The sequence below is a fragment of the Schistocerca cancellata genome, chromosome 12 (assembly GCF_023864275.1).
Source record: "Schistocerca cancellata isolate TAMUIC-IGC-003103 chromosome 12, iqSchCanc2.1, whole genome shotgun sequence".
Lineage (NCBI taxonomy): Eukaryota > Metazoa > Arthropoda > Insecta > Orthoptera > Acrididae > Schistocerca > Schistocerca cancellata.
In genome coordinates, this window is record NC_064637.1 from 41512130 (window position 1) to 41526264 (window position 14135).

A 14135-nucleotide genomic window follows, 5' to 3' on the forward strand; every position below is an offset into this window, starting at 1 on the left:
CTACCTGATTTTCAATCCTGTTTTGTAGTGCCTTGGATAGGATCTTATAGGCCACTGATAACAATGAGATACCTCTGTAGTTATTTGCATTTGTCTTGGCACCCTTCTTATGTAATGGATGAATCAATGCTGTCTTCCATTCCTCCGGAATCTTCTCTGTATTCCAAATCTCTTCAAACAGTGCCTCGAAATTATTTATTAAGTTTTCTCCTGCGTATTTCAGTAGTTCCGCGACTAACGAATCTTTACCAGATGCTTTATTGTTTTTCAATCCTTTCAAGATCTCTTTAATTTCTTCTTTATTAGGTGGTTCAGAGTCTGGTAGCTTATTCTTAGGCTTCTCAAATGTCAAGGTTTCATCAGGTCTTTTGCAGCTTAGCAGCGTTTCAAAGTAGTTCGCTAGGTGTTGGCAATTTTGTTCCACGCTGGTGATCAGATTTCCTTTTTCATCTTTGAAGCAGAGTGTCGGTGGTTTATATCTTGTTATTGTAGTTCTGAATGTTTGAAAGAAATTGCGTGTATTGTTCTTAGAAAATTCATCTTGTATTTTCTGTATTTGTTGTGTGTCATATTTCCTTCGTTCACTTTTAATGATTTTCGTCGTTTCACGTCTTTGCGTTTTGAACTGCTCCCAGTCAGTTGGCCTTTTGGTTGAGTTGTATTTCTCCCAAGTTCTGGCTCTTTTCTGTAGTGCTTTCTCACAGACCTCATTCCACCAGGGATGCTTTTTCTTTTTGGTTAGTAAAATTGTTTGTTCTGCTGCGTCTCGTATTGAGGTTGCAATTTCTTCCCATTTGTGACTTTTGATTTTATCTGTCTTTTCCTTGTAGTCGTCTAAGACTTGCTGATTGAGCATTAAGTCCTGTACTCTGTATTTGGCTATTTTTGTTTCGTCACTCTTTCTGTTATGTAATATTAATTTGAGTCATTTTAATTATGATGATGTCGAAAATGGCTCATGGCTGTGTGTCCCTGAAAATAATTTAGAACACAAAATATGTTTTTAAGGTTTTACTTTGAAAATTATGTAACAACTAGTAATTTTTAAAAATTTTTGCCCATTCACATACACATATACATAACAGATAAATCAGTGTAATGCTTTATTTTAAATTGTAAATGTGAAATCGAGGAAGTTCTTCTATGTCATGATCGTTCACATTATTTCAAGTACATGACCGAAAAAAAGCTTTGATATGCTGCAGGTTTGTATGCCATAAGAGGCAGTATGTCATCAATCTTTTTATGATTAATTTGAAGCGGCTTTCTATATTTTACTGGCAGCTGAAACAGATCTGGTTAAGGAGGTCTTCCTTTTCTCTTGCTACGTAGATCCACTGACGTGAAGGTTCCTATATCTGAGTACCAGTGCTTCACACTTAGTGTTTAGCGCATAAATCTCAATTTGACCAAAATCGCAATCGCGAAGAAGTCCAGTATGACCTGCGATGGTGAAATAATGCTGCACAGATTCAAATCTTTTGGTGGCAACGAGAGTCCTTTCCAGGGCAATTAGAGACCAATTCTTTGCCTGACCCTTACAGTTATCTCTGATTATGTGTAGATGTTTGTCTTGAGTGTTAGTTAGCTCCAAGTATTTTAATAAACAACTCCCAACTTCATCTGAACCCCTTCCTCTGTCCTTCTCACTCCACAGAAACATGTATCCCTTATTTGACGCACAACCATGGATACAACTGTGGATACCGTAGTTATACGTCCATATTTTTCTCTTGTAGAACACTGGGCCAACTGCTAGTTTTGGTAGGGGAAACGTTTGTTGCAAGTCCATTTCCATTACGTGGTACTCTTTCACATTCTCTTTAGCCAGAGAAATTAAAGACACGATCATATTTTGCCCGCTATCAGCCTTTCTTAGATACAACTCGTGTTGTTTCTTCCCTTGTGTAATTCCTTCTGCACATAATTCTGCATTACTCGTTGCTGTTAGAAAGGCACCACAAGTTGAACAGGTGCCTCTTTTCGGCAGTTTGAAGCCTATGTTAAATTCGGACACACAAACTGCCCTGCATTTGGTTTGTGATACAGTTGGGACACTGTTTTCCTCGCAGTATTCAGAGTATTTGTCTCGAAATAAGGATGCAATTGTGAGATCACATCCAAAATATACTTTGTTGGGGCTCTGCTGCCTGCTATAGTGACTGTTATATTTTGGTATAGCATTGAGATACCTTGCACAGCTTTGTCTTGAAATTTATGTGGATGATTGACATGTTTGCCTGAAAGAAAAGAGCACATGAGTTGATACATTACTTTGTGTTATTATTATACCTCAACACTATTTTATTTGGTTAAAATGGATACCTTATACTAAAACGTAATATACAAACCTCTTCTTTCTTCTTTTGAAACTGCGCGACACAACTTCATTTGCTGTTGCAAAATCCTCACTCTTCTTGTGTAGTTCTGTAAGCCACGAACCCTGAAGTAGGCTTGCTTGCAAATCATGACTTCCATTTACTTTCACATTGTATGAAAATGTCACAGCTCTAGATGAACTTCACTTTGTAGTCTTTTTTGGATAGCTGTGAAAGAAAGAAATGTGAAGCAGAACAAAATAAAGTAAATTTGTGACAATTGGTCCATTTAAAAAAGTGAAACGAACGTTAGCTTTTTGGTACAATTTCCATACAACACATTACATAAGTATTCGGGCCATTAAAGTGTCCTATGTCCCAAAACGAGTGGAAAATATTCCCTTCTTCTCAGAGTAGTTTCGTGTAGCACTTATTTAAACAACTACAGAGACTTCCCAAAGATGCTGCCTGGACAGTGTTGTTGGTTTTAGAAGACACATACTACTGACTCGCGATATGTCAACGTTTGGCCTTTATTTTTTTTTTTTTTTTTTTTTTTTTTTGCACTGATCAATATTACACTTTCTTTTTCTTGAAGAGCTTGGTTTCTGGTGTGATACTTCATTTGCTCTATTTATTTCAAGCTGTAATATGAATAGAAGAATAGTCACAGCACTTCCGCGAGATGTTGTCACAAGCCACATGTCGCTGAAATGGCATTGATGATCAAAATATGCAAGTTTGTAACCCATGAAAACTATATTATTACCGCAATCGTGGTCATTAAGATTAGGCTCTAAAGGTTTCTCATTAACACAAAAGACTACGATCAAGTGTGAGAGCAATGTTACGAGAAACAGTCACAAGCCACTGAAGAATGATCACCAGTAAAAATATTTTTGTATACTTACCAAACCATCTTCTGAGCTGGTACTGTTGCTTTATGGACACAAAGACTCATCACCATCACTGCCATAAGGATCACAATCCTCATTTACACTGCTGTCACTGCCACATATGCCTAGGATGTGTGAAGCACCTTCAGATGTACGTGAGCATTCAGGCATTTTTGATGTGGCTTTTGACTGTGTATCTTCTGAAAAAGACACCAGGTGCCAGAGTAAATAATTTCACTATGTCATCAACTACCACCTGTTGGAAAAAGACGGAACTTTTTCAATCCAAGATGAGGAGGGCATCATTAAGAATGTCATAGTGTGAATATCTCAATTTTGACAAAAGTGTGGCTTATGACTACATTTCTCCAACCCCTTCAATTAGAAAACAGGGCAACCTTAGAAGGAAAACAACATTCGGCATACTGCACAAGGAGACCCGAAGTCAGATATCGAGTAACGGCTTTATACTGTTGAAAAATTTTTTGTTACGTAGCTGTAGCTGTTAGTTAAGGATGAGGCTATCCTTTCGAGCAAGATGTTTGAAAATCTCTAATTCTTCTAGAATGTCTAGTCTACGCCCTTTCTTTTCGGTGTGCAAAATGTTGCTATCGCAGATGGCTTTAGGTGAATTAACTGTAATTAGATGATGGTCGGCAGAAGATAAATTTTGGAGGGTAGTGGCATTTTTTCTTAGCAAGTGTTCTTTATATCTGGTACTGAAGGCATGTCCAGTTTGTCCTGTATAGTAAGAGGAGCAAGTATCGCAGACAATTTTGTAGACATCAGAATTTTCTATAGTCGAACAAATAGAATGTAAATTATGAAGTTTTTTTTTTCCAAATTGTTATTAGTAGAAAAACCAATGTTGCAATCGTATTTCTTTCGAAGAATGCGTTGGATCTGATAAGAGATAGGCCCCATGAAACGGAATAGAGAAATATTTTCTTGAGTAAGACTCGATAACAGAAGTGCCCAGTGTAGTAATTCTTTTAGCAGTTTTCTTTTTAAGGACGTCATCTACTATGTTACGTTATTTATTTATTTTACATATGACAATACAGCGACAATATTTTATATAAGTACAACACTATGTAAACGAAATGAATAAAACAAAACAATGTGTAAATAGTACATGTGTAAAAACAAGCAATAGCACAAAAGGATAAAGTACAAACACTCAAGACAAAATAACTACACGTTAAAAGCTTGGCAAGCCTGACTAGAAACTCATTCATATATTTAAAGCTCAATATCTAGATTGCACAGCCAATCAAAAGCAGAGGGTTTCACATATATAACCTCTTAAGGGGCATTCCTCAATAATATGGCGGACGTTCTGTTTATACTCGTTGTTAACTGCTAATGTTTTAAGTAAATTGATTTCGTCATCGAACTTTTCTTTAGAAAGTGGCATGGAAATGGCTCAGTGAACAGCAGAATAAAGAAGGATTTTTTTTATGTGCACCGATCTGGTCAGTATATGTAACTTTACGAAAAATATTGAAAGAAATTTTGTTTCTGTTGTAAGCATCAAGTCAAGTAAGTTTAATTGACGGGCCTCATTTTCAAATTCAATAGTGAAAGAAATTTTCTCATGAAGGTCATTGAATACGTTATAGATACAGTCAACACCATCAGTGGGTCCTTTGTAAGTGATTAGAATATCGTCAACAAAATTTTGCAATGTGTTGTCTTCCACTTGTGAACAGCGCCGTGTCGTCCGCGAACTGCGCTAGTTACACGTTGTTTGCTCTGGGCAGTTCGTTTGTGAATACATTGAATAGTATCGGAGATAGCACTGACCCTTGTGGAATACTTGCTGCCAGTTATTTGGTGCTTGATCTTTTCCTCTCAATCGTGACTGTTATGTGGTGGTTTGACAAGTATTATGCGATGAGGTGTACGTAGCAGTGGGGTATTGTCTGGGTTGCCAGCTTCTTGATCAATTTTGCATGCCATACTCGGTTCTATGCTTTATCCCAGTCGAGGAATGTCGCGGCGGTGGAGGCTGAGACATTGGAGTGCCTGGAGATGTGCTCTACTACTCGTATAACTTTCATTTGCACAGAGTTTATGCTGGAACCCAAACTGTTCCACCCTAATTGTGCTGTCCTCTGTCAGGGGTGGTTCTATGCATTTGAGCATCACTCTTTCTAGAATCTTGCTGGTGGTGTTTAGTAGACATATAGGGTGGTAACTAGATGCCAGTTGGAGATCCAGGTTTTGGGAGTGGGATGATTCTTGCTGTCTTCCATTTTTGTGGGAAATAGTTGAGATCCAAGCAGCTGTTAAAGATTCTGGTCGTCAGCACCAGGGGTTTCCGAGGGAGTTTCTTTAGGTGGACATTTGATATGCCATCCATGCCAGGTGCAGATTTAACTTTATGGTTCCTGATGATGGTTTTATCCTCTGTTGGGGTGGTAAGGAGTGGGTGGGTGGTGGCTGGACTGCTACTGTAGTCTTCCATGAACTGTGTCGTCCGTTGCTGTTCTCGTCTTTCTTCTTCTGTTAGATCGTAGTTGGGGAGTGTGTTTTGGAGTTCATAGGCTTCTGTGAAGGATTCTGCAATCTCCATGGGGTCAAACGTCAGTCCTTGGTTGGTACGAATTGCACACTTGGAATCCTTAGGGCATCTAATTGCTTTTACTAAATCCCATTCTTGTGTTTGTTGAAGGTGGAATTGTTCCATTTTGTCTTCCCACTGTTCGCTGCTCCATTCTTGTAGTCTGCTCCATAGTTCTTGCTGTAGCCTATTCATTGTGGATTTCGGTACAGCTGCCATCTGGTGCAGAATCTGTTTTTCTGATGTTTGAGTTCCTGTAGCATGGGGGGGAAGCACTTACATACATGGGGCTTGCCTCGCTGTTGTTGTGGAAGCCTTGTGAATCACTGTCTGGATCTTCTGCTCCATATATTCCACTGCCGACTCAATTTCTTCTTTTGATCGGAGCTGTAGTGTTGGGTAGACCGTGTTGTTGAGAATCCTTCGGAAGGAGCACCAATCTGTGTTTCTGGTGGTCCATTATTGATTATTGATAGTTGAATTTGTTGCAGTGTTATCAGCACCAGTAGGTCGTCTGATGAGAGGTCTTGGACAGCTGTCAGTTCTATGTGCGTTGGGAAGCTTTCGGAGATATAAATGTCCAATATGTCGGGAATGCTTCTTGTGTATCTTGGGATGTATGTTGGGTCCTCTGGTCCATGGACGTTAAGGTTCAGATCTTCTGCCAGTTCGAGTGGTAGGTTCCCATTTGCACTGTTTACTCGGGAGTTCCACATCTGGTGCTTGGAATTTAGGTCTCCCCCTGAACAGGACGGCTGGGGAAAGGTTTGTTATTGTTTAGAGTTCTTGTCTCAGCAGCTCTGCTCGTGGAGGTAGGTAACCCGCTATGAAGGTGATGTTCCCAGAGTTTGTGCGGACGGTGACAGCCATGGCTCGTAGAGCGTTGTGTAATTGGAGGACTCTCTTTTGACGTATCAGGGATTGTCGCACGAACGCCACTGTGCCATCTCCTGTTCATAGGTGGCAGTCCTTCCTGTATGCGTACATATTTCTTAATTTGAAGGGCTCATTGGCTCTTGTGTGTGTTTCGTTAACGAGCAGGACGTCAGTGTTGTGGGCTGTTATGAATTGCTATAATTCTATTTTCTTGCCTCTAATCCTGTTCGCATTCCATGTGGCCGCAGTGATGTCTCGTGTTGGTCTGTTTTGCACCATGATACTCGAATAGACATTACACCTTGGGCCAGAGTGAGTATCTTGGAGAACAGATCAGTGGCGTTTTCAATGTTTTTGGCGGTCCTAATGTTTGTCGGTGTGTTAGATTTGAAGAATGAAAACACTAGCGACGTGATCTGTTTAATTGCGTCGCTGATGGATCCGGCAGTCGGTTGGTCTTGTTGCGGTTGTTGATCCTGGTTTAGTTGGCGGCACCAGACTGCGGTTCGTGTTGCTTGTCGCTGCCGTAGTGGGGGGAAGTTTGTTGTCGTGTTTACTGGCGGCTGACGGTGGTGGCGGTCCTGTCGCTGTTATTAGGCACCTCGGTTGGGTTCCTTTTAGGTTTACTGTTGGTCTGAAGGGTTTTAATGCCCTGTGTAACACAGGGCATCCTCTGAAGTTTGCCGGGTGACCTTTCGCTCTACACACAAGACAGGTGCACGGTTCCGTCTGGGGCATTGTGCTGGCTGCTGATGGATGATGACAGGTGGATTTTACGCACCCTGGTGGGAGTCTGCAGTCTTTGGCCTTATGGCTGTGGCACTGGCAGTTCTTGCATTGGCGTGATCCGTCGCGTGGCTCATAGTTTTCAATCCCGACCCTCGTGTCGAGCATGAGTTTCTCATTGTATATCTTCTCCAATTTCTTTTTTTTCTCTTTTGGTAGTGACACCACATAGACCGGTATTGGTTAGAGTTTCTAAGTTTCCTCGTTCCTTTGTCTATATTGGTGGATGTCTTTTTCATGGTACCCTCTCTCTCGGAACACGTTTACAATAATCTGTGGCACCACCGTCTCTGGAATGCCCTTTATGACAACCTTTAGGCATCTGTCTTCTGGCATTTGGTGTGTAAAGTAGTGCATGTGGTTTTGTTCCAGAAATGCAGAGGCCTTTTTGTAATCGTAGATGGCGGTGAAGTGATACCTTATGTGATCACCCTTGTACATCGTACGGAGTTTGCCATAGATATGTTTCTTTATCTTGTGTGTGGTAGACCACCAAGGGAGGTGGTTTTCCTTGTGCTGCTGGTGTCGGTTCCTTGGCTGGTCGTTTGATTGGTCAGCAAGCGCAGTGTACACGTTGCTGACAGGTACAGCAAACGCGGTTGAGTTGGTTTGAATTGAAAGAAAACTGCCCTCGGTCACTATTTTTAATGAATTAACCAGTTTTCAACACTGCTAGGAGTGTCTTCCTCAGAATTTAAGTCAAAGAATGGTCTATAAAATGGTCACAGAATTATGACTAAAAACGTATGCTACAGAGTATATGTACATAATCATCGTGAAAGACTGGCAATACTTACATGTCATTTATAAAATAATAAATATGCCAAAAGCGCATTAGTCACAAAGATACTTAAGATAAAAAATTGTGATGGTGAGCCACTAAGGGCTGCTCGTTACTTGTGCGGTTACAGGTTGCAAATGAACTGAGGTGCCCGTGTTAACAAATGCGGCCAGGTGAACGTAGCACTGCAATGAGTGCGCTATCTACTAGCTGTAGATACAATTACGCTACTTCACATTGAAATGTAGGCAGAAATGATTATAAATGAACAGTATTTGGTACACGGAAAGCAATGTTTGTTTGTTAGTAGCATACAACATAACATTTAGTCTACATCGAAGCTTATAAACATTAAGATAAAACATGAAAACATCATTATGAAAATGTAGATAGGACTGAATGACAATTTGTAGAAAGCAATATTGACGTGAAATACAGCCAAGAAACATTTGATAATTAGAAAACATAGGACTACCTTAGAGAGAAAAGAACTTTTCGGCAACCTGCACAAGGAGGCCCGAAGCCAGAAATTGCATTATGGCTTTATACTGTTGAAAAAATTTTTGTTACATAGCTGTATCTGTTCGTTAAGGATGAGGCGATCCTTTCGAGCAAGATGTTCGAAAATCTCTAATTCTTCTAGAATGTCTGGTCTACGCCCTTTCTTTTCGGTGTGCAAAATGTTGCTATCACAGATGGCTTTAGGTGAGTTACCTGTAACTAGAAGATGGTCGGCAAAAGACGAATTTTGGAGGGTAGTGCCATTTTTTCTTAGTAAGTGTTCTTTATATCCGGTAGTGAAGGCACGTCCAGTTTGTCCTGTATAGTAAGAGGAACAAGTATCTCAGACAGTTTTATAGACACCAGAATTTTCTATAGGGGAACGAATAGAATGTAAATTATGAATGAGGGTTTTTTTTCTTCCCCCCCCTCAATTGTTATTAGTAGAAAAAGCAACATTGCAATCGTATTTCTTTTGAAGAATGCGTTGAATCTCATAAGAGATAGGCTCCACGAAAGGAATAGAGAAATATTTTTTTGAGTAAGACTCGATAACAGATGTGCCTAGCATGGTAATTCTTCAAGCAGTTTTCTTTTTAAGCACGTCGTCTAGTGTTAGGTTTGTATTCGTTGTTAACTGCTATTGTTTTAAGTGAATTGATTTCATCGTTGAACTTTTCTTTAGAAAGAGTCGGTACTTTTAGGTACATCATTGTCTTCTCTTGCGTTCGCCTGCTGGTTTGGCTTTCTCTGTCGTCTCTTGTTGGTAATAAGCTGAAAGCCGCCTTCATCTTCCGGCTCGCAGGTTGATGCCTCAATCAGTGGGTCGCAGTTCATATCCACATTGTTGTCATCGAATTCGGCGTTAGATTGCTCGGCTGCCGAGTAGTTGGGTTCTTCCGAGGAGGATTGTGTTTTCTGGTTGTCCTCGGAGTTGCTGCTGTGAGGGCTGGATGTCTTGGTCTTCTTAGCGGTGTTTGCCCTCCATTGCCTGGCATGGGCATCACGGAGCATGTCTTTCCTCCATTGGCAGGTGGTCGAGAACTTCGGTTGAAAAATACTGTGGCTCGTCAATTCTTGCTGTTCGATCCATTGCCGGAGGTTCTTGTATCGTCGGTTCTGTGTTTGCAGTTGGGGGGGGGGAGGGGGGGGGGTTGGCCTTTCCCCTATTATTTTTAAAGCCTACACGACCCGGGTGGTCCTGCCGTAGCAGGGTCCCTGGCCATGGGTATTCCCTAGCAGTAACTACCTCAGTCTAGCCTTGAGTTCTGACCTGTTCCTACTGTCAAAGGAGGTGGTTTGGCTCCCTCAGCGTCTTGTAGGATCACCTTTGTGAGGTCGTCTAGTGCTTGTTATGTGGTCTCTGCGGTTGGATGTGGTGTCTGGGCAAGTTCAGCAGCTCTTGCGTTGCGGAATCGCTCTTTATTGTACGTCGCATGCCGTTGTGGAATAGAGACCATATTGATTTCTGTGTCTCGAGTTCTAGTCCGCGTGTTTGGCGTTTAGGTCCCCTGCGATTAATAGTTTGCCTCTAATCTGGCTTAATGCAGCTATGTTGTCCTCTTCTATCCTTTGGGATGGGGGGGCTATACACTGCAACGACTGTTAGGGGTCCAGGTTCTGTAGCCATTTCTATTGCTAGTTTCAACAGGCATTGTCTGGTTGTGGGGAAGGTGTAGTGGGGGACCAAACTTGTGTTCAGCGAGTAGGGCCTTCACTGTGTTGTAGTCGTCCAACTTGCTGAACATCAGTTTTATTTCCCCCACCCCAACCCCAGCAGACTTTGCTTTGCACTGCTTTTCTCGGGGCAGTTTCTGATGATGGTGTGTAGTTCCTAAACTTCCAGAATTGGAATAACAAAATGGAGAATACTTTTTTAAAAAACTAAATTAGTAAACTTTATTGGTGCAAACCAGAACATATGTGCCTAAGCATTAAGATAGGTAAAATAGAATCTAACGTACATGTTCTCGTAACGACTTTGAGTGAAGTGTTGTATATGAGGGATTTACAAGCGATTGATTTCAGTTCGCCAATTGTGATGACTGGCCATTAGTTGACAGCTTTTTTACACAGGAAAGCAGGGAAGCTTTCCTAAAAGTGCGTACTTCTCGAAATCGTTTGTTCGCTAAGTAATGCTATATCTGGAGATTTCTGATGGCAAAAAAGGCCGCGAATTTTGATTTTTCCGCAATGTCTTTCCTATCAAGTGCAATGTGTTCACGGAATCTCGTTTCTAATTTCCTTCCGGTTTGCCCTATGTAACCTGCGTTGCACATGGCACACGTGAGATTGTAAACACCTGATTCTTGCAAGTAATTGCGTTTATGAATGTTATTCATTAAAAGCCCACCTAGCCCATTTGCAGTTGAGAAACCTACTTTAATATTCTTCTTCTTGAATACCCTAGCGATTTTATTAGTAATAGGACCATAAAATGGTAAAGTGATGAATTTTTGGTTCTTTTTTTCGTTTATCGCATTCTGACCTACATTGTCTTTACTATATTTTTTGGAGACTATCTTATAAATGTCCATGACATATTTTAACGGGTAATTATTATTATTATTAGTCGTAAAGCTCCCAACATGGAAGACGCTAAGTAAAGATGGTTCACTTCTGGGGCTTCTTATTCTTCTTGTTTGCCCACCAGGTCTTCATTCTTTGCGAGAATTCAGCTTTTCTTTCTTCGCTCCATTTTGTTCCAGTTCTCGGCGCTTTTGTCTCTGGTTTGACCTCCCATTTGTCAACTTTAAGTTTGAAATTGTTTCTTTTGTTCATGTCTTCAGTAGTAATGTTGGCTAATTCCAGATCTTTCTTTACATTTTTGATCCATTCTCATCCATTAACAAGGGATGCTACGTATCTTACTATTCTTTTTGTAAGTCTGTGATCGGGAAGTCTCATTATGTGGCCATAGAATTTTAGACGCCTCTTCCTCATGTCTATCTCTATGTTAGAATATTCTTCAATTTTAGAATTTTTCTGTAATCTATACCCCTCTTTGGTCCATCTTGGTCCCAGAATTTTCCTAATGATTTTCCTTTCCTCTTTCTTCAGGTTTTCCATATCTGTTTTTCTTTTAAGTGTCAAGGTTTCGCTGGCATATAGCATTATTGGTTTAATTACTGACTTATAATGTTTAATTTTTGTATTTATAGATAGACATTTTTTATTGTAAATGTTTTGGACCAGCCCTAGACCCCTACGAGCTTTTAATATTCTTTCTTGTTGTGAGTATTTTTCAGAAATTCTCTCTCCTAAATATTTAAAGTATGGTACCCCTCTTAATTTCTCCATATTTGGTTTGTAACTTAGAAATTTCTAGATTTGTTGTTGTAAACACCGTTTTCTCAAAAGATATTTGTAGGCCAACTTTTCCTGCACACTCTTTTAAGGTTTCTATCTGTTTGACTGCCATTTCACTAGAATCTGCCATTATTGCAAGATCGTCTGCGTAGGCTAAGTAGGGGATTTGTAGGTCATCTTTTTTGGTTCCCAGTGATATTGGTTTCCAGTACTTTTCTTTTTTGAGTTCTTTTTCCCATTCTGCCATGACTCTATCCAGAACTAAGTTAAATAACAGAGGTGATAATCCATCACCTTGTCTGACCCCAGTTTTTATCTCAAATGATTTTGAAAGTTTTCCCATGAATTTCACTTTGCATTTTGTATTTGTTAATGTCTGCTCTATGATGTTCCGTGTCGTCTTATCCAGTCCTTGTTCTTCAAGAATTTTAAATAGTGTGGGTCTATGAATTGAATCATATGCCTTTTTAAAGTCGACAAAGACATATACTGTAGGCTTCCTTCGCATTTGTCTCATCCTTGTAATCAATTTCAAGTTTAAAATTTGTTCTGGACATGATCTGTTTGGTCTGATTATTATTATTATTATTATTATTATTATTATTAATAATGTTTTTATTTTTCTTTTTTTTTCTTTTCTTCAATGCGTTTGACTACATTTACCTCTTTTTCATGGTTTTCACTGGATAATGGTAACCGAAATATACGATTAAATGCAAAATGGAAAAACGCCTTTCTATGTTGGTTTCGGTGTTATATATTCCTAGGTGGTCTATAAGCCACCACGAACGTGATCTGCCTGTTGGCAGTGTTCACATTCACCCAGGGGGCCTCTAGGGTGTCGAGGTCTGGAAGGTGTGTCTGAGGGTTCTTTTCATGTATACGGCCGTGCCTCCCCCAGCTGTTGGCCTATCATAACAGTAGCAGTAGTAGTTTGCTACCTTAACATTTACGCCAGGCTTCAGATGTGTTTTGCAGACGAGGCAAATATCAATTGCCTCGTCTTGCAGAAACTGTCTAAATCAGTCCTGCTGGCGGAACAGTCCATTTGCGTTTCGACCGCAAACGGTGAGGCCATGTATGAGGCCATTATCCGTGGAATGGTGTGGCGGGGACGGTACTGGCTGTGACCAGTACTGGCAGTTTTAGTAACAGGGTGTTGAGTGAGTGCAGGAGTGCGCTCAGATCTGTCAACATGCTGATGTAGCATGGTCGGCCATGGTGGCGGATGGAAGTGCCTGTATGGCTGTGTTGGGCTCTGCAGGTGAGGCACGTATGTGCTTGGCGTGAATTGGGCACTCTGCGCACTGTTCGCGCCTACCAGTCTCCGCCTGTGTGGCGGCTGGCTGGGCTGGGGAGGCGGTCTCAGCTGCGACGGCTGTTGTAGTCGCGGCTGCTGCCTGCCGGACTTGTTGCATTGCCTCTGTTCCCCTTGTGGCGGTGGCAAATCTTGCTGCACCTTACGGGGTGGTGCCACTTTTCCTCCGTTCCCTGTGTTCCTCTTGAAAGCAGGGCAGTCCTGTAGCTAGCCATGTGGGGCTAGCTGCAGTTGCAGCAATGCGCTTTCTTCTCTAGTGTCTTTTTCCAGTCTCGGCTCTGGTGTGCACCTGCGCATTTTATGCAGCGGGCCGGCATTGAGCAGAAGCGTGAGACGTGGTCCGTGCCCTGGCAGGAGGAGCATTGTGCTCTTCTGCCCTTTGTCCTAAGCGGTTCTGCCTCTACCCCGACTCTAGCAACCTTCTTTAATTGGGAGATTTTCCTAACCTTGATGTTGTCGGGCAGTACTACCAGGAATAGGGGCAAGTCCTTCCTGGTCCTGGTAGATTTCATAAGGCTGGCTGATCGTGCACTGTAGCGCAGCGTGTGCAGTTCCTCTTTGAGGTGGTCTGGTTCCGTTTTGATACGAAGATGCCTGTAAACCAATTTTAGAAGCTTTATGGGTTCTGCGTTGTGGGTGTAGCAGTAAAACCCGTCTTCCTGTATTATTTGCATTGCCTTCCTATAGTCGCCCATGTTCGAGAGTGAGATCCTATAGAGCTTGTTCCCTTGCCATTTTATTTTCGAGGAGGATGTCACCTCCTTAAATTTCTCTAGAAGGGACC